Consider the following 17,413-nt stretch of genomic DNA (forward strand, 5'->3'; position numbering starts at 1 on the left):
AGGCTGTCTACGAGAGATTCATGAAGATGCGTCCTAAGGAGTTTTCAGGGACGACGGACCCCATGATTGCCGAGGGCTGGATGAAGTCCCTCGAGGTTATCTTCGAGTTTATGGAGCTTGGATATGCGGACAGAGTTCGTTGCGCCACCTATTTATTCGGAGGAGATGCCCGCTTATGGTGGGAAGGAGCATCAGTATCCCTGAACTTGGCTACACTGAGTTGGGCGCGTTTCACGGAGGTATTCTACTCCAAATATTTTTCTGAGGAAGTGCACACTAGGTTGACCACGGAATTCATGAGTCTGAGGCAAGGAAATTTGATTGTTACGGAGTTCATCCGTAAGTTTGAGAGGGGTTGTCATTTTGTACCCCTGATCGCGAATGATGCCAAGGCCAAGTTAATACATTTCTTGGTAGGTCTACGGCCGATCTTGCGCCATGATATTAGGGTATCTGACCCTACTACTTATGAGGTAACTGTCTCCAGAGCTCTAGCCTCAGAGCAGGATCAGCGAGATATCGAGAGAGACCGTCAGGGCAAGCGCCCAGTCCATGTACCACACCGCACTTCTCCTCAGCAGCATCAGCAGCAGAATAAGAGGCCTTTCCATGGCCCACCCAGAACCAGAGGCCACCAGCAGCAGCAGCAGCAGCGGGGACGTGCAGTCCCTAAGCCTATTGAGCATCCGATCTGTCCTAAATGCTCACGCCGCCATCCTAGAGTATGTATGTATGGCTCTGGGAAGTGTTACAAGTGCGGTAGCCAAGACCACGTGCTACCGCAATGCCCTCAGAGAAATCTGCCTACCCAAGGCAGGGTATTTGCTCTCCATGCAGCGGAGACGAACCCCGATACCATGCTTATTACATGTACCTTTAAGCTTTAAATTTATATTTAGGATTTAATGTTTTGGGTGAAGTTTTGAACCTAGTTTTGCGATAGGATTGCATGCTCTACTCAGTATTATTTTTGGAGAATTTAAGTTAGAAGAACTTTGGCCTATGCATGTCTATAAGCTTAGCTTTTGTGATTATTGGGTTCAGCATAGTGGTCTAACCTTTCAGGGAGAATTTTCATAGCTGGCTCAGCTACAAAAGCCTTGATAGATTCAGGGGCTACCCACTCATTTATTTTTGAGGTCTTTGGAAATTTTCTCAAAGTTAAGACCGTTGGGCTAGATGTAGCCTACTCAGTGGTACTGCCTTCGGGAGAAGAGATGACAACCACCAATGTGATCCGAGACATAGACCTCGAGCTTCATGGAAATCTTGTTTATGCGGATCTTTATGTAATACCGATGCCGAAGTTTGACATTATTCTGGGGATGTACTGGCTATTATGGAACAGAGTTTTGATCGACTTTCAACAGAGATCTGTTCTAGTCCGACGGCCTGGGATGACGCAGTTCTTATTCGAGCCAGACATGTACTTTCCCTTACCGCGCATTATTCCTTATGACCAGGCTAGGAAGCTCATGCATAGAGGGTGTCGAGCGTTTTTAGCAACTTTTATATCTCTCCCCGAGACACCCTGCCAGTCAGCCGCAGATGTTCCGATTGTTAGATATTTCTTAGACGTTTTTTCTAAGGACGTCTCTGGTATGCCACCCGAGAGAGAGGTGGAGTTTTCTATTGAACTTATGCCAGGTACGGTACCGATCTCAAAAGCACCGTACCGACTAGCGCCGACAGAGATGGCAGAGCTGAAGAAGCAGATTCAGGAACTTCTCGACAAGGAGTTCATTCGACCTAGTTTCTTACCATGGGGCGCGGCAGTCTTGTTTGTGAAGAAGAAAGATGGATCCATGAGACTATGTATTGACTAACGGGAGTTGAACAAGGTGACAGTGAAGAACAAATACCCATTTCCGAGGATTGAAGATCTATTTGACCAGTTGCAGGGAGCTTCGGTATTCTCCAAGATTGATCTGCGTTCCGGTTATCACAAGTTGAGAGTGAAAGACGCCGATGTTCCTAAGACTGCTTTCAGGACTCGTTATGGCCACTACGAGTTCCTTGTGATGCCGTTCGGTTTGACGAATGCGCCAGCGATCTTCATGGATCTCATGAATCGCGTATTTCAGCCGTATCTTGATCAGTATGTGATAGTGTTCATAGACGACATTCTCGTCTACTCGAAGAATCAAGAGGATAACAGCAGACATCTGACCACACTGTTGCAGACCTTGCAGAAGCACAAGTTATTCGCAAAGTTCAGTAAGTGCAAATTCTGGCTGGAGAAGGTGGCGTTCTTAAGCCACATTGTTTCTAGCAGTGGTATCGAAGTATACGCAGCAAAAGTTGCAGCAGTCAGAGATTGGGTTGTACCACAGAATGCATCTGAGATTCGCAGTTTTCTTCGCTTAGCAGGATATTACCAGAAGTTTATTCAGGGATTCTCATCTATCGCAGTTCCACTTACAGCTTTGACCAAGAAGAATGTGAAATTTGTGTGGAGCGATGATTGCCAGAAGAGATTCGATACTTTGAAGCAAGCTCTTATCTCAGCACCAGTTTTGGCCATGCTATCAGGGCCCGGTGAGTTTGTTCTATATACCGATGCTTCGAAGCTCGGTCTAGGCGCAGTATTGATGCAGCATGGGAAGGTGATAACATATGCTTCTCGTCAGTTGAAGACTCATGAGAAGAATTACCCTACCCATGATCTAGAGTTGGCAGCCGTTGTTTTTGCCTTGAAGATCTGGAGGCATTATTTGTACGGGGAAAGAGCTGAATATGCGTCAGAGGCGTTGGTTGGAGATTGTGAAAGACTATGATTGTGACATTAGCTACCACCCGGGTAAAGCTAATGTAGTTGCGGATTCACTGAGCAGGAAAGTTGCAGTGATGGCCCATTTGACGATTCAGAGACCTCTTCAGTCTGAGATGCAGAGGTTTGATCTAGAGGTATATCCTCAAGGTAGGGTTCCCCGTCTATCCACCTTGACGATCCAGTCTTCTCTCCTAGACCGTATTCGCAGTAGTCAGTCAGCAGATGAGCAGTTGGCAAAGTGGAAGCAGAGAGATGAGGCCAAGGGCAGTGTCTTGTATTCAGTTAGTGATGGTATTGTGAGATACCGGGACAGGATATAGGTTCCTAGCAGTGATTCTATCCGAGCAGATATTCTATCAGAGGCCCATATGTCCCATACTCTATTCATCCAGGGAGTACGAAGATGTACAAAGATCTGCAGTTATTACATTGGTGGCCAGGAATGAAGAAGGACATCAGACGGTTTGTATCCGAGTGTCTGACTTGTCAGTTAGTGAAGGCGGAGCATCAGAGGGCAGCAAGTTTGCTCAAGCCTCTTCCTATACCCGAGTGGAAGTGGGAGAATGTTACCATGGACTTCGTGACCGGTTTACCGAAGTCAGTGAGAGGATCAAATGCTATCTGGGTGATTGTGATCGTCTTACCAAATCAGCGCACTTCTTGCCTATTAAGACGACTTTCACCATGGTTCAGTATGCAGAGTTGTATATCCGGGAGATAGTTCGACTTCATGGTATTCCATTTTCTATCGTGTCTTACAGAGACCCCAGATTCACTTCCTCATTTTGGAAGAGTTTGCATTCGACGATGGGTACGAAGTTGTTGTTTAGCACAGCTTTCCACCCTCAGACAGACGGACAGTCAGAGCGAGTTATTCAAATTTTGGAGGATCTTCTCCGTGCTTGTGTTTTCGATTTCTCCGGGAGTTGGGAGTCAAACTTGCCATTGGTGGAGTTCACCTATAACAACAGCTTTCATTCGTCTATAGGAATGGCTCAGTATGAAGCATTGTATGGTCGCAAGTGTAGATCTCGTGTTCATTGGGATGAGGTAGGAGAGAGAGCAGAGTTGGGTCCAGAGATTATTCAGCAGACTGTCAATGTAGTAGCCCAGATCCGCGACAGGATGAGGACTGCTCAGAGTCAAAATAAGAGTTATGCGGACCAACGACGGCGAGATTTAGAGTTTGCAGTAGGCGACCATGTCTTTGTGAAAGTGGCTCCTATGAAGGGTGTCATGCGATTTGGGAAGAAAGGGAAGCTCAGTCCGAGATTCATTGGACCATTTGAGATCCTCGACAGGGTTGGGATGCTAGCTTATCGTGTTGCTCTTCCGCCGAATATGGCCGGAGTAGACAATGTGTTCCACGTCTCCATGCTGAGGAACTATATGGCAAATCCTTCGCATGTGCTGAATTTTGAACCGTTGCAGCTCGCTCCGAACCTGTCTTATGAGGAGAGACCAGTGCAGATCCTAGACAGACAGGAGAAGAAGCTTCAGAACAAGCTAGTTAAGCGAGTTAAAGTCAAGTGGCTTAACCATTCAGACGAGGAAGATACGTGGGAGTCTGAGCCAGAGATGAAGAGTCGGTATCCGGAACTATTCGGTGAGTTTTAATTTCGAGGACGAAATTTCTTTTAAGGGGGGAAGGATTGTAGAACCCGTAAATTAGACTACGTATCAGCCATGCATAATTCTAGTATTTAAATTAAAATGATTTTATTTCACGAGTATTTAAATTATTTTCTTTAAATTTAATTATTTTACGCAGTAGTTTAATCACTACCTTTTTCAGTTAAATAAGTGAGGCCGGACCAGAGTTGGAGTTTTAAGATAAAAGTTAATGATAAGAAAATATTCCTAAATTTAATTTAAGTCAAAAAATAATTTATTTTAAGGTAAAAGAAAGTTTAAGAATTTAGTTAATTAATTTGAGATAAGAAGGAAATAAATTCTTTTATTTCCAATAATTTAATTAAAAGCCTAAAATAAAATAAGTGACCAATTGAGATAAGTTAGTCTAAGCTTATTATATTAAATAAATTATAACCTAACATGCTAGTAAATTAAATTAAAAAAATTAGCCATGCATGCAAGATAATGGTATTACTTAATTAATTTATTAATTCACTAAAATTTAATGAGTAGATAACACACTAAAGATTTGAAATTCAATAATTAAGAAATATTTTCCCACCCCATTTACCTAGAAAAAAATCGGCCACCCCTTGAGGAGATTTGAAAATATTGTCAACTCTCCATCTTTAATTCTTTCCTTAATCCTTTCATGGAATGGATAATTCCTTCAACTTATAATCTTCAATAAATATTAATTAAGCAATTTTCTCACCTCTTTTGACTAGATAAAATCGGCCCCCTCCTTTATAGATTTAAATTTTTGCTTTGACAACTCAACCTTGATTCTCTTTCCTTATCCATTTTCTTGGGAGATAATTCTATCACATTTAGTCTTCAATAATTAATATTTAAACAATTTCCCTACTCTATTTTACTTAATAAAATCGGCCACTCCTCTAATTTTAAAAGATTTCATTAGTTGGACAATTTATCTTCTAATTATCTTACCATGACTTTTTTTAGGTAGATATCTTCCCCACCTTTTTAAATCACTATCAAATTATTAATTTAAGCACTTATCTACCCTCATTTGATACATAAGAATCGGCCATCATCCTTGCTAGACTCAAAAGATTTGACACACTAGAAGAAAAAAGGCCTACGACAACGGTTTTTCCCTGTTGTTGTAGGCCTTTTAAAACCGTTGTTAGAAGCCCTGGGTTAAAGGGTGTGCTCAAAGACAACGGTGAAAAACCGTTGTCGTAGGTATATAAAACCGTTGCTAAAGGTCCTGTGGTTAAAAAATTCGCTAAAAGACAACGGTTTTAAAGTGAGGTGGTAGTTACAATTTGCGACGGTTTTTAAACAACTGTGGTAGTTATAATTTGCGACGGACATCAACGTTAACCGTCGCTACAATTAGCGACGGTCGTAATTAAAACAGTCGCTAAATTGCCACGGTTTTATACACCGTCGCTAAATTTAGCTACGGTATTTTTTAAACTTCGTCGCTAATATTAGTGACGGTTTTTTATACTTTCCGTCGCTAATTTTTTCAGTAAAATAAAAAAAAATTTCACTTTTAATATTTTAATAAATATATAAAAAAAACTAACAATGCTAATTATATTCTTGATTTACCGTCGAAAATACTATATTCTTGATTTTAAAAATTTATTAAACTTTAAAGAGAAAATCGAAACTAAAATTGTGTAAGGGAGAAAAATTTCAAGTGTTGTGAAGTGGTAGTGTAGAAAAAATGGACTGAGGGTGGGGATATTTATAGACAGTTTGCGACAGTTTTGACTTTAACCGTCGCAAATAGCGACTGTTATATTTTTAATTGTCGCCGATTTAAAATTAGCGACGCTTTTACAAGAACTGTCGCTATATTTAGCGACGGTTTATATTAGCGACGGTTATATTTTTAATTGTCGCCGATTTAAAATTAGCGACGCTTTTACAAGAACTGTCGCTATATTTAGCAACGGTTATTAAAAACCGTCGCTAAATATAGCGACGGTTAAGTATAAACCCTCGCTAAATATAGATTGGCGACGGTTTTACTAAAACTGTCGCTAAACTTAGCGACGGTAATACAAAAACAGTCGCTAAATTTAGCGACCGTTCTCGTAAAACCGTCGCTATATCTACATCGGCGAAAGTTTTTCTTAAAACCGTCGCTAAATTTAGCGACGGGTATCCTTGAACCGTCGCAAGATTTAAATTAGTGACGGTATAATATAACCGTCGCTAATTTTAGTGACAGATTTTACTTAAACTTTCGCAAAATCTAATATTGACAACAAAATTCGTAGAAAAACCAGTTGAAAGACAACGGTTTTTTACAAACCGTTGTCGTAGATTGAAGAAAAACGCTAATAGACAACAGTTTAAAAATCGTTGTCGTAGCCCAAAAAAAAACGCTCATAGACAACGATTTTTAAAAACCGTTGTCGTAGATATATCAAAGACAACGGTTTTAAAGAAACTGTTGTCTTTGAGCGGATTTTTTTAGACTACGACAATGATTTTTGTTAAAACCGTTGTTAAAAGTATTGATGTGTTGTTAAAACCGATTTTTCTTGTAGTGACAACTCATTTCTAATTATCTTTCCCTAATCATTTCTAGGAAGATATTCTCCCAACTTTTAAATCACTAACAAATAAATTAATTAAGCAATTTTTCTACCATGTTTTGATTAATATTTTCGGCCCTCTCACACCACAATGATCCCTCAAAATCTTTTGATATCAATGATATTCCCATATCTCACAAACTAGAAGATAGAAAAGATTATTCTCTTCGCTTTATCTTGCGACCTTCCCATATATTTTTCCTAGCCTTCCTCCCCATCACAACCACCAAAATTTAGAGAGAATTTCAGAGCATTATTCAGTGCAAAAATCGTGAGCCTCCTAGCAAGAACAAGAGAAAAAAATCGAAGGAAACAAGAAAAAGGAGAATACTCCGTCTCCGCCGCGCCGCGTCATCGTCTTTTGTTTTCTTAAAAACAAAAATCCAAGGCATGTCTATATCCTTCATTTCTCTTCAATCAAGCCATGTAAGTATTTTTAAACATCACTTATGCATGATTTGTATAGCTAAAACCGAAATCTATATAAAGCAATTTTCGAAAATATGTGCAGATTTTTCGGCTCTCTTCTTTGTACCTTCACGGTTTGAATGTTTGTGATGATTTCAGGGTGTGGCTCGTGTCCGGGCTCCCAAGGCTGCACTTAGACATGTACTAGGATGTATTAGGACCATATTGGTCCATTTTTTCAAGCCCCATACGCAAAACAAAAGGGAAATAACAGCTACTCCCCCCTTAGTGTCATTATGAGTTTTGATTTTTCAGTTTTGCTGTCAAGGGTGGTGTTTATGATCTCGGCTGCCCTAGAGGCTATAGCTATGGTTAGAACATCTCCTTGTTATATCTAAGACGTTACCAAGTTGGCCTTTCAAGGCTTGGTCCATGGTTGCAACGGTTTTTAAATAAAACAAGAACAGCCCCCCCTTCGGCCCTTTTCATTTGCTGCATGAGTACTTTCGGTTTTGGTGGTTGGGGTGGATCTCGGTTGGCCTCTGGCCCTTAGCCATAGTTCACTCAATACCCCTGGATGTATATATCAAGCCATGGTCAATCAAATGGCCACTGGAAAGATGAAAGACAGCAAGCGAACCGATGCATCACAGTACAGATTTTTGGTGCTCTCGGATGCAAGCTTCGGGTAGTCCATGGTGTTGCTTGGATTGTGGCTGGCCTAGGGCCAATAGCCATGGTTCAAACCAACCCTTAGGATGTTGGGAAGAGACTCTGGTTGGTGGTTCAAGCCCCAATGACCATTAGCCTCGCAAACGACGCAAGGAAATGCTAACACAGCAGCTGTATTTTTTTGACAGCAGGGTGTGCTGCGGTTCAGAGGTGCCGTTTGAGTTCTTGGTTGGCTTTTAGCCTATGGCCTTGGACTGGACAGTGCCTCATTGAGTTAGGAAGGTTATGTTTTTGGCCGTTTGTGATTCGGAACATTTTAGAGGTCGTACGAAAATTTACGGTGCAATGTGCCAAAGTGACTCTCGAAAGAGCGTTTCACGTTTTTGGCCTCCATTCACTAAATTTCGAGTACTGTAAATTTAGGAGCATTATTTCATCATTTTTAAGAGTATTTTAATCATGACTAAAGGTTGGTTAGGTGTTGGTTTGGGTTGGCTCGGAGTCACGATTAAATACTAAGTCAGTGGGCGTAATTGTCTCGTTTTTGGATTCAATTACAAAGTTTGGTAAAAAAAAATCAATTGCATAATTTTCATGTTAGATTTAAGTCGCAGCGAGCCTGGGAACGATCCAACCCATTTGGTAAAATTAATACAGGATATTTAATTACGTTATTTAATTATATTACGTGCATAAAAATAAAAATTATTCATTTTTGAGGTTTATGTGATATTGCTTGTGGCCATTGTACTATTGTGGGATTATTACTTCACCCGGTATCCAGTTACCGGTCAGTTCAGTTTTGTACCACCCAGTATATTGTGGCATTAGTCTGATCAGACGATTAGTATTTCACCCGGTCGTCAGTTACCGGTCAGTTCAGTTCAGTTCAGTGCAGTTCATGGGGCCACTTGCGTAGAACATAATCTCAACAAAATTATGACAGGCTATTTAATTACAGAGCTCTATTGAGCAAACAGTCCACTTATGATTTTCAGTTCAGTTATGCACGTATTTATAATTATCCATGATAAGATATTTACAGTTCAGTTATGCAAGTACTATAATTTCTCATGACATGATATTTTCATTTCGCATGCAATTTTATTATTATCTATTTACTTGTTATTTACGATATATGCATGCTGAGTCTTTAGACTCACTAGACTTGATTGTTGTAGGTACTGATGATGTCGGGATCGAGGGCGAGGACCAGTGAGCCAGCTCGTGTTGGCAGTAGTGGGACCCGAGGACCTGATTTATCAGTTTATTTATTATTTTTGCGAAAGCTCATTTTATCACAATGAATTATTTTAAGCTGTCGTTTTGAAACATTATTTACTTCCGCTGCTATTTTTGAACATTAAACTTTATTTATGAAAGAGGCATTTTATTTAATTAAATAGAAAAATTTTAAGTTTTTCCGCAAATTTTCAAGCACGAATTTAGAGGCCTCTACACATCAGGTGGAGAGGTTGGGTACAGTTGCTTAACATATACGAGCCAGCGCATTGTAGTCGGGGATTCACCGCTCACCTACGGGTGTGGATATTCTATGTGATCTGATGAAATTATAGTGCATGGAATCTCTGGCCAGAGTATGAGATGTACGTTAGAGAAGGAGTTCTCGAACGGTACATGCGATGCCACAATTTATAGTTATCACATAGTTATCGAATTAATATGCAACCCTCGATGAACCAATGGTTGCAGGTTCGATCGGGATATATGAGATGAAAGGACCGTACAGTACATTAATCATAATCGACTGGTTCTTGCAGACTCTATCAGTGATAATTAGGGGATCATTGGGCGATGCTACTAGACGCTCTTACCATGATCTGATGGGTGCAATCAGAAATGAGTTCTGACATTCTTGATCAAGGTGTTGATGAAAAGAATGGGGCTAACTAAGGTAAGCCCGAATAAGTATTTATGTCTAGAATCACAAAGAGTTGTGAACCCACGGCTAGCTGTATCCCTGAACCATCGAGGGTCACACAAGTACTGGATCGTTTGTTTCCGTTTAGAGAATAAATTTAAGAAGTTGAATTTATATTATATAGTAAATTCAAGGAGTTGAATTTATGATAATTAAATTTTGAGAGAATAAATTCAAAGAGTTGAATTTATAAAATTTGATAATTTAATTTATTAAACTCAAATGTTGGGTTTATTAGATATTAAATTTTGGAGGTGATATAAATTCAAGGAGTTGAATTTATAATTTTTATAATAAATTCAAATGTTGAATTTATAATGAATTTAATTAATTAAGCTCAAAAGTTGAGTTGATTAAATATTAAATTAAATATAGTGGGAGTATGTTTAATGGGCTTGTAGGAATACAAGTCCAACATATTATATAATTAAAGTTATTAATGGACTTTGATTAATTAATTAAACTAGTTGGACTACCCAATTAATTAATAAGCCCATTAATGTTAATTATGGAATTTAGGTCAAGGCTATTGTTTTTAAGGAAATAAAAGGAAAAATTGATATAGCCTTCAAAAGTAGAAAACGTGATTTACGTGAATCACATCTCAACAATTCTCCAATTTTTGGCCATTTTTCAAGAAAAAGAAATTTGAGTCCTCTCAAATTTTTGATCTCAACGTAAAAACTTCTTTCAAATATTCTAGTGCTATTTGAAAGATGAACAAATATTCTGGTCGTGGACTTGATAGAAGGAGACTCGAAGAAAGTTCGTAGAGAATTTATCAAGAGCTATCTCCGCTAACCCCGGAATAGTTGGAGCCAAGTGATTTAATTCACAAAGGTATAATTTCTAACTCCCTATGAATGTTTGATTCAGAACACCATATGAACGCCCAATAAAATATATTTTTATTGTCAAAATAAAATAAAAATTTTAAAACTTCTGCTGCGTTTGGACGTGTAGAAAACCGAGATCCAACAGTGGTATCAGAGCCAAGGTTTTTTCTAAATCGTATGGCTTTGATATTGAATAATTTGTTTCTAACCATATAAGAAAATTTTTCAGAAAATTGTAGCACCATTAAAATTATTTTTTTTAGAAGACCAAAAAAAAAAATTTTGTATCTGCCCGGAACTGTTCCAAGCAGACCCTCGCGCGCAGGGCAGCTCGCTCAGCGAGCGCCCTGCGCTCAGCTTCCAGTGCGCGGAGTGCGGAGCGTCCGCACGCCGTGCGCTGCCCTGCGCGTCTGATTCTTTTTGTACCCCCAATACATATCTTGCATGTATATAGTCTCATAAATTGCGTCTGATTCTTTTTGTACCCCCAATACATATCTTACATGTATATAGTCTCATAAAATGAAAATATGTATATCCAATTTGAATCGATCTCAATGGATCCCTCGCCTTGTTATAGCCCCGAGGAGAAGAATAGGTAGGGATCACCCTCCTGGAAAAAGAAACCATTATTCACATCGATCGCTCACATATAGCATGGCATCACTTGCGCCTTTAGTTGCTAGTGGCTAGTACGCATAAGTTATTTCCAAGGGCGGGATAAATAAGGTGTGTAAAGCTGGGCCTAAGAATGTACATCTAGGGGCAGACAGGGGTGCCGCCACTGCCCGAAACGTTCGGGCAGCGAGGGCGGCTGCCCGAGATCGTCTCGGGAAGCGAGCTGGAGGGGGCTTCGGTCCATGAGCATGCTACTGTTAAAGAACTCATGACTACACGCTTGCAAGAGGGGGCTTCGGTCCATGAGCATGGTGTCAGGATGATTGGGCTCATCGAGAAGTTTGTGGGACTCGACTTGGTCATGCCTAGTGAGCTCTCGACAGATATTCTATTGATGTCTTTACCTGCCTCGTTCGATGGGTTTGTGGTTAATTATAATATGAACAAGCTTGAGGCCAGCCTTGAAGAGTTGGTCAATGTGCTCACTAATTATGAGGCCACAATTAAAAAGGAAAAGCCGATTCTTCTTGTGGGTTCTTCGTATGGTACGAAAAAAGGAGCCCCAAATAAAGGCAAGAAGTGTTCTGCCCCTCCAAAAAAAAACAAGCCAAACAAGAAGCCATACAAGAAACCAAATCCAGGACCCACAAAGCCTGACAAGTCAGAACAAGTCTGTTTCTACTGCAACAAGCCTAGACATTGGAGGCGTAATTGCGAGGAGTATCTAGCCCAGAAGCGTTCTGGCCATGGTATGTTTTATATTGAAGTTAATGTTTCAATTAATTCCTCTTCTTGGGTATTGGATACCGGATGTGGTTCTCATCTATGCAATGATTTGCAGGTGATGGGAAGAAGCAAGAGGTTTAGAGATGGCGAGACCTTTCTAAGACTGGAAATGGAGCAAGAGTTGCTGCCACTGCCATTGGAGACGTTACTTTAATTTTGGACAATAATTTTAAGTTGTTTTTGAGAGATGTTTTATTTGTTCCTTAATTGGTTAAAAATATTATTTCTATTTTTATGCTTGATAGGGATGGTTATTCTTATGTTTTTGCTAAAGGTTTTTGCAATTTATACAAGAATGAATGTTTGATTGGAACTGGAGAATTAACAAATGATCTCTATAACTTAAAATTAAAAGATATTTCGTTGAACAATATCCAAGCGCGTACGAAAACAACAACAAACAAAAGAAAAATAGAATATCCAAATCCCGCACAAATATGGCACGCTAGACTAGGTCATATTTCCCAAAGAAGGATGCACAAGCTAGTGGGAGAAGGCATGTTTGACCTGTCAAACATAAATTCTCTACTAACTTGTGAGTCCTGTCTAAAAGGAAAAATGACTAAAACTCTATTCAGTGGAAACGTGGAACGTGCACATGGTCTATTGGATTTGATCCACACGGACGTTTGTGGCCCGCTAAGTGTTAGCACAAAATTTGGGCATTACTTCTTCATTACCTTTACTGATGACATTCAATTTATGGGTACGTTTATTTGATGTAACAGAAATCTGAAACATTTGAAAAGTTCAAAGAATTCAGATTTGAAGTAGAAAATCAGCTACAAAGAAGTATTAAAGTACTTCGATCTGATCGAGGTGGAGAATACTTGAGTGGTGAATTTTTGGGTTATCTAAAAGAGAATGGGATTCTCTCATTGTGGACTCCACCAGCAACACGACAATTGAATGGTGTTTCTGAACGTCGAAATTGAACCCTGATGAACATTGTTCGATCCATGATGGGAATTACTGAACTGCCTACATCGTTTTGGGGCTTTGCGCTTGAAACGGCGGAAATGTTGTTGAATAATGTCCATACCAAAGCAGTGGATAAAACACCATATGAGATATGGATGGGAAAAACTCCCAAATATTCTTACATGAGAATATGGGGATGTCCTGCTTACGTGAAGCAGACAGTGGGAGACAAATTGGATAGTAGATCCACTTTGTTCTACTTTGAAGGATATCCAAAGAATTCTGTCGGATATTATTTCTATCATCCTAATGAAACAAAAGTGTTTGTTTCAAGAAATGCCACCTTTTTTGAAAGGGAGTTTCTATTAGATAGAAAAGGTAAGATGATAGAACTTGAAGAAATTCAAGATACTCCCTCAACTATAGTAGTTGAACCTAATCCCCAACAACTAGTAGTTGAAGTACAAGCTCCTAGAAGGTCTGATAGTGTTATTAGACCACCTGCAAGATACACAATTCTTCATGAACAAGTCCATGATGAGCCTTGTGTTGGATGTGATCCAATGAATTCCAAAGAAGCACTATCTGATACTGATTCAACCAAATGGCTTGAAGCCATGCAGACAGAAATGAACTCTATGTATTCAAACCAAGTCTGGACATTAGTGGATCCACTTGAGGGAGTCGTTCCCATAGGATGCAAATGGATCTACAAAAGAAAAGTTGGGGCGGATGGGAAGGTAGTGACCTTAAAAGCAAGACTTGTTGCAACAGGTTATACTCAAAGGCAAGAAATTGACTATGAGGAAACTTTTTCACCAGTAGCTATGTTTAAGTCCATTAGAATACTACTAGCCATAGCAGCATGGTATGACTATGAGATATGGCAAATGGATGTAAAGACTGCATTCCTCAATGGAGACATCAAAGAAGAAATCTATATGTCTTAACCTGAGGGATACACATTAGTAGGAAGTTAGCATAAGGTATGCAAACTTCAGAGATCTATATATGGTCTCAAGCAGGCGTCAAGGAGTTGGAACCTCAGATTTGATAGCACTATCAAAGAGTTTGGTTTTGCTAAGAATCCCGAGGAACCATGTGTGTACAAGAAAGTTAGTGGGAGTGCAGTGACATTCGTTATACTTTATGTTGATGACATCCTACTCATTGGGAATGATATAGGATTATTTCAATCAACTAAAGTATGGTTAGCAAGTAAATTCTTCATGAAAGACATGGGTGAAGCATCCTATGTATTGGGAATACAAATCTATAGAGATAGATCAAAAAGGATGTTGGGGCTCACCCAAGCCACTTATATTGATACCATTATAAAGAGATTCTCTATGGAAGAGTCCAAGAGAGGATACTTACCACTATGTCATGGTATTACTCTATCTAAAGCTATGTGTCCCAAAACTAATGAAGTGATAGAGATGATGACACGTATTCCATATGCGTCAGCCATTGGTAGTATCATGTATGGCATGATGTCAACACGTCCCGATGTTGCTAACGCTCTGAGTGTTACAAGCAGATATCAGGCGAACCCTGGTCCAATGCATAGGAAGACCGTGAAAGATATTCTTAAGTACTTGCGAAGGACTAAGAATTTGTTCATGGTCTATGGGGGTGGAGAATTGAAATTGGAAGGCTACACTGATTCTAGCTTCGAATGTGACGTAGATGATTTGAAATTGACATCTGGTTTTGTATTCATGCTTAATGGTGCGGTTGTTTCTTGGAAAAGTTCAAGCAAGACCCTGTTGCGGATTCGACCACTGAAGCTGAATACATCGCTGCATCTGCTGCAGCCAAAGAGGCAGTTTGGATGAGGAATTTTGTCCGAGAGTTGGGCGTTATTCCTAATGGAGTTAATCCAGTCCCGGTATACTGCGACAACACTGGTGCCGTTGCGCAAGCAAAGGAACCAAGGTCTCATCTGCAATCCAAACATGTACTGAGGAAGTTCCACATCATCCGGGAGATTGTGGGAAGAGGAGATATATCAGTCGAAAAAGTCCCCTCTGCAGATAACGTTGCTGATCCACATACAAAGCCCTTGCCACGACCATTGTTTGAAAAGCATCGCGAAGCAATGGAATTAAAGGTTATGGGTAGTTGGCTCTAGGGCAAGTGGGAGATTGTTAGAGTAGATACCCTGCAAGCCAACTGTTGGCTATGGATTTTATTGACTCGGTTTTAATTAACAATATTTATTTTAATATAATTCATTATTTTATGGTTTGATATTTCTTTATCTGTATACCCATGTTATCAAACATAGATAAAGACCTTGATTATACTTTAATACAAATGAATCGTAATTCGATGTTGAAACTCGTTTGTAAACACTGTATGATCTAATTTCGTTCCTAGTCGATTCAACCGCCTAAAACATGGATAAAAGTCGCTTGAGCTCAAGACTAGCATCTGTCATGTTGTGTACTGCGTTTGTTGGTAAGGGCATAGAGATGTCCAAACATGCAGATAGGTAGTCATATGATGATTATACCGAACAATCCTCCCTCGGACTTTCCAAGTGGTTATCATTCATCGAGAGGATAAGTCCGTGGTTATGATTGTACACCATTAGTCCTTACGGCCCGGGACAACACTGAGGTTCTATATGCTAGGGCTGTGCTTTGACTCGTTTACTGGCTCCAGGAGAGTCATCAGGTGGCGTGGTTGGGTACAGTTGTGAAAATATAGGAGCCAGTGCATTGTAGTCGGGGATTCACCGCTCACCTGCGGGTGTGGATATCCTATGTGATCTGATGAAATTATAGTGCGTGGAATCTCTGGCCAGAGTGTGAGATGTAAGTTAGAGAAGGAGTTCTCGAACAGTACATGCGATGCCACTATTTATAGTTATCACATATTTATCGAATTAATATGCAGCCCTCGATGAACCAATGGTTGCAGATTCGATTGGGATATATGAGATGAGGGGACCGTACTGTACGTTAATCATAAGCGACTGGTTCTTGCAGGCACTATCAGTGACACCTAGGGGATCATGGGGCGATGCTACTCGACGCCCTTACCATGATCAGATGAGTGCAATAAGAAATGAGTTCTGACATTCTTGATCAAGGTGTTGATGAAAAGAATGGGGCTAACAAGGGTAAGCCCGAATAAGAAATTATGTCCTCAATCACAAAGAGTTGTGAACCCACGGCTAGCTGTATCCCTGAACCATTGAGGGTCACACAAGTACTGGATCGTTTGTTCCCGTTGAGAGAATAAATTCAAAGAGTTGAATTTATAATTTAAATAATAAATTCAAATGTTGAATTTATAATGAATTAAATTAATTAAGCTCAAAAGTTTAGTTGATTAAATATTAAATTAAATATAGTGGGAGTATGTTAATTATGGAATTTAGGTCAAGGCTATTGTTTTTAAGGAAATAAAAAGGAAAAATTGACCTAGCCTTCAAAAGTAGAAAATGTGATTCACGTGAATCACATCTCAACAATTCTCCAATTTTTGGCCATTTTTCAAGAAAAATAAATTTGAGTCCTCTCAAATTTTTGATCTCAACGTAAAACCTTCTTTCAAATATTCTAGTGCTATTTGAAAGAAGAACAAATCTTCTGGTCGTGGACTTGATAGAAGGAGTCTCGAAGAAAGTTCGTAGAGAATTTATCAAGAGCTATCTCCGCTAACCCCGGAATAGTTGGAGCCAAGTGATTTAATTCACAAAGGTATAATTTCTAACGCCCTATGAATGTTTAATTCAGAACGTCATACGAACGCCCAATCAAATATATTTTGATTGTCAAAATAAAATAAAATTTTAAATCTTCCGCTGCATTTGGGCATGTAGAAAACCGAGATCCAACACTCTCGGCATCGCAATCAGGGGTACAAAGTTACACTCTCTCTCGAACTTCCTCACGAACTCAGCTACGCTGCTGTCTCCCTTACGCAACGTCATGAACTCCCTGGTCAGGCGGGAGCGTACTTCCTCAGTGAATTACTTGGAGTGGAAAACCTCCTTGAACCCATCCCAAGTCAGTGTTCTCAAGTTCACTGACACTGATGCGCTCTCCCACCACAGTCTGGCGTCCCCTGTCAGAAGAAATGTGGCACACCTTACCCTATCTGCATCTTGCAGCTCCATAAATGCAAAGACCACCTCGATGGACTTAATCCTTCTTTCTGCTATCATCGGGTTAGTAGTCCCCGAGAACTCCTTTGGGTCCATCCTCTTGAACCTCTCATAAACTGC

The sequence above is a fragment of the Primulina huaijiensis genome, chromosome 17, assembly GCF_012295235.1.
Source record: "Primulina huaijiensis isolate GDHJ02 chromosome 17, ASM1229523v2, whole genome shotgun sequence".
Taxonomy (NCBI): Eukaryota; Viridiplantae; Streptophyta; class Magnoliopsida; order Lamiales; family Gesneriaceae; genus Primulina; species Primulina huaijiensis.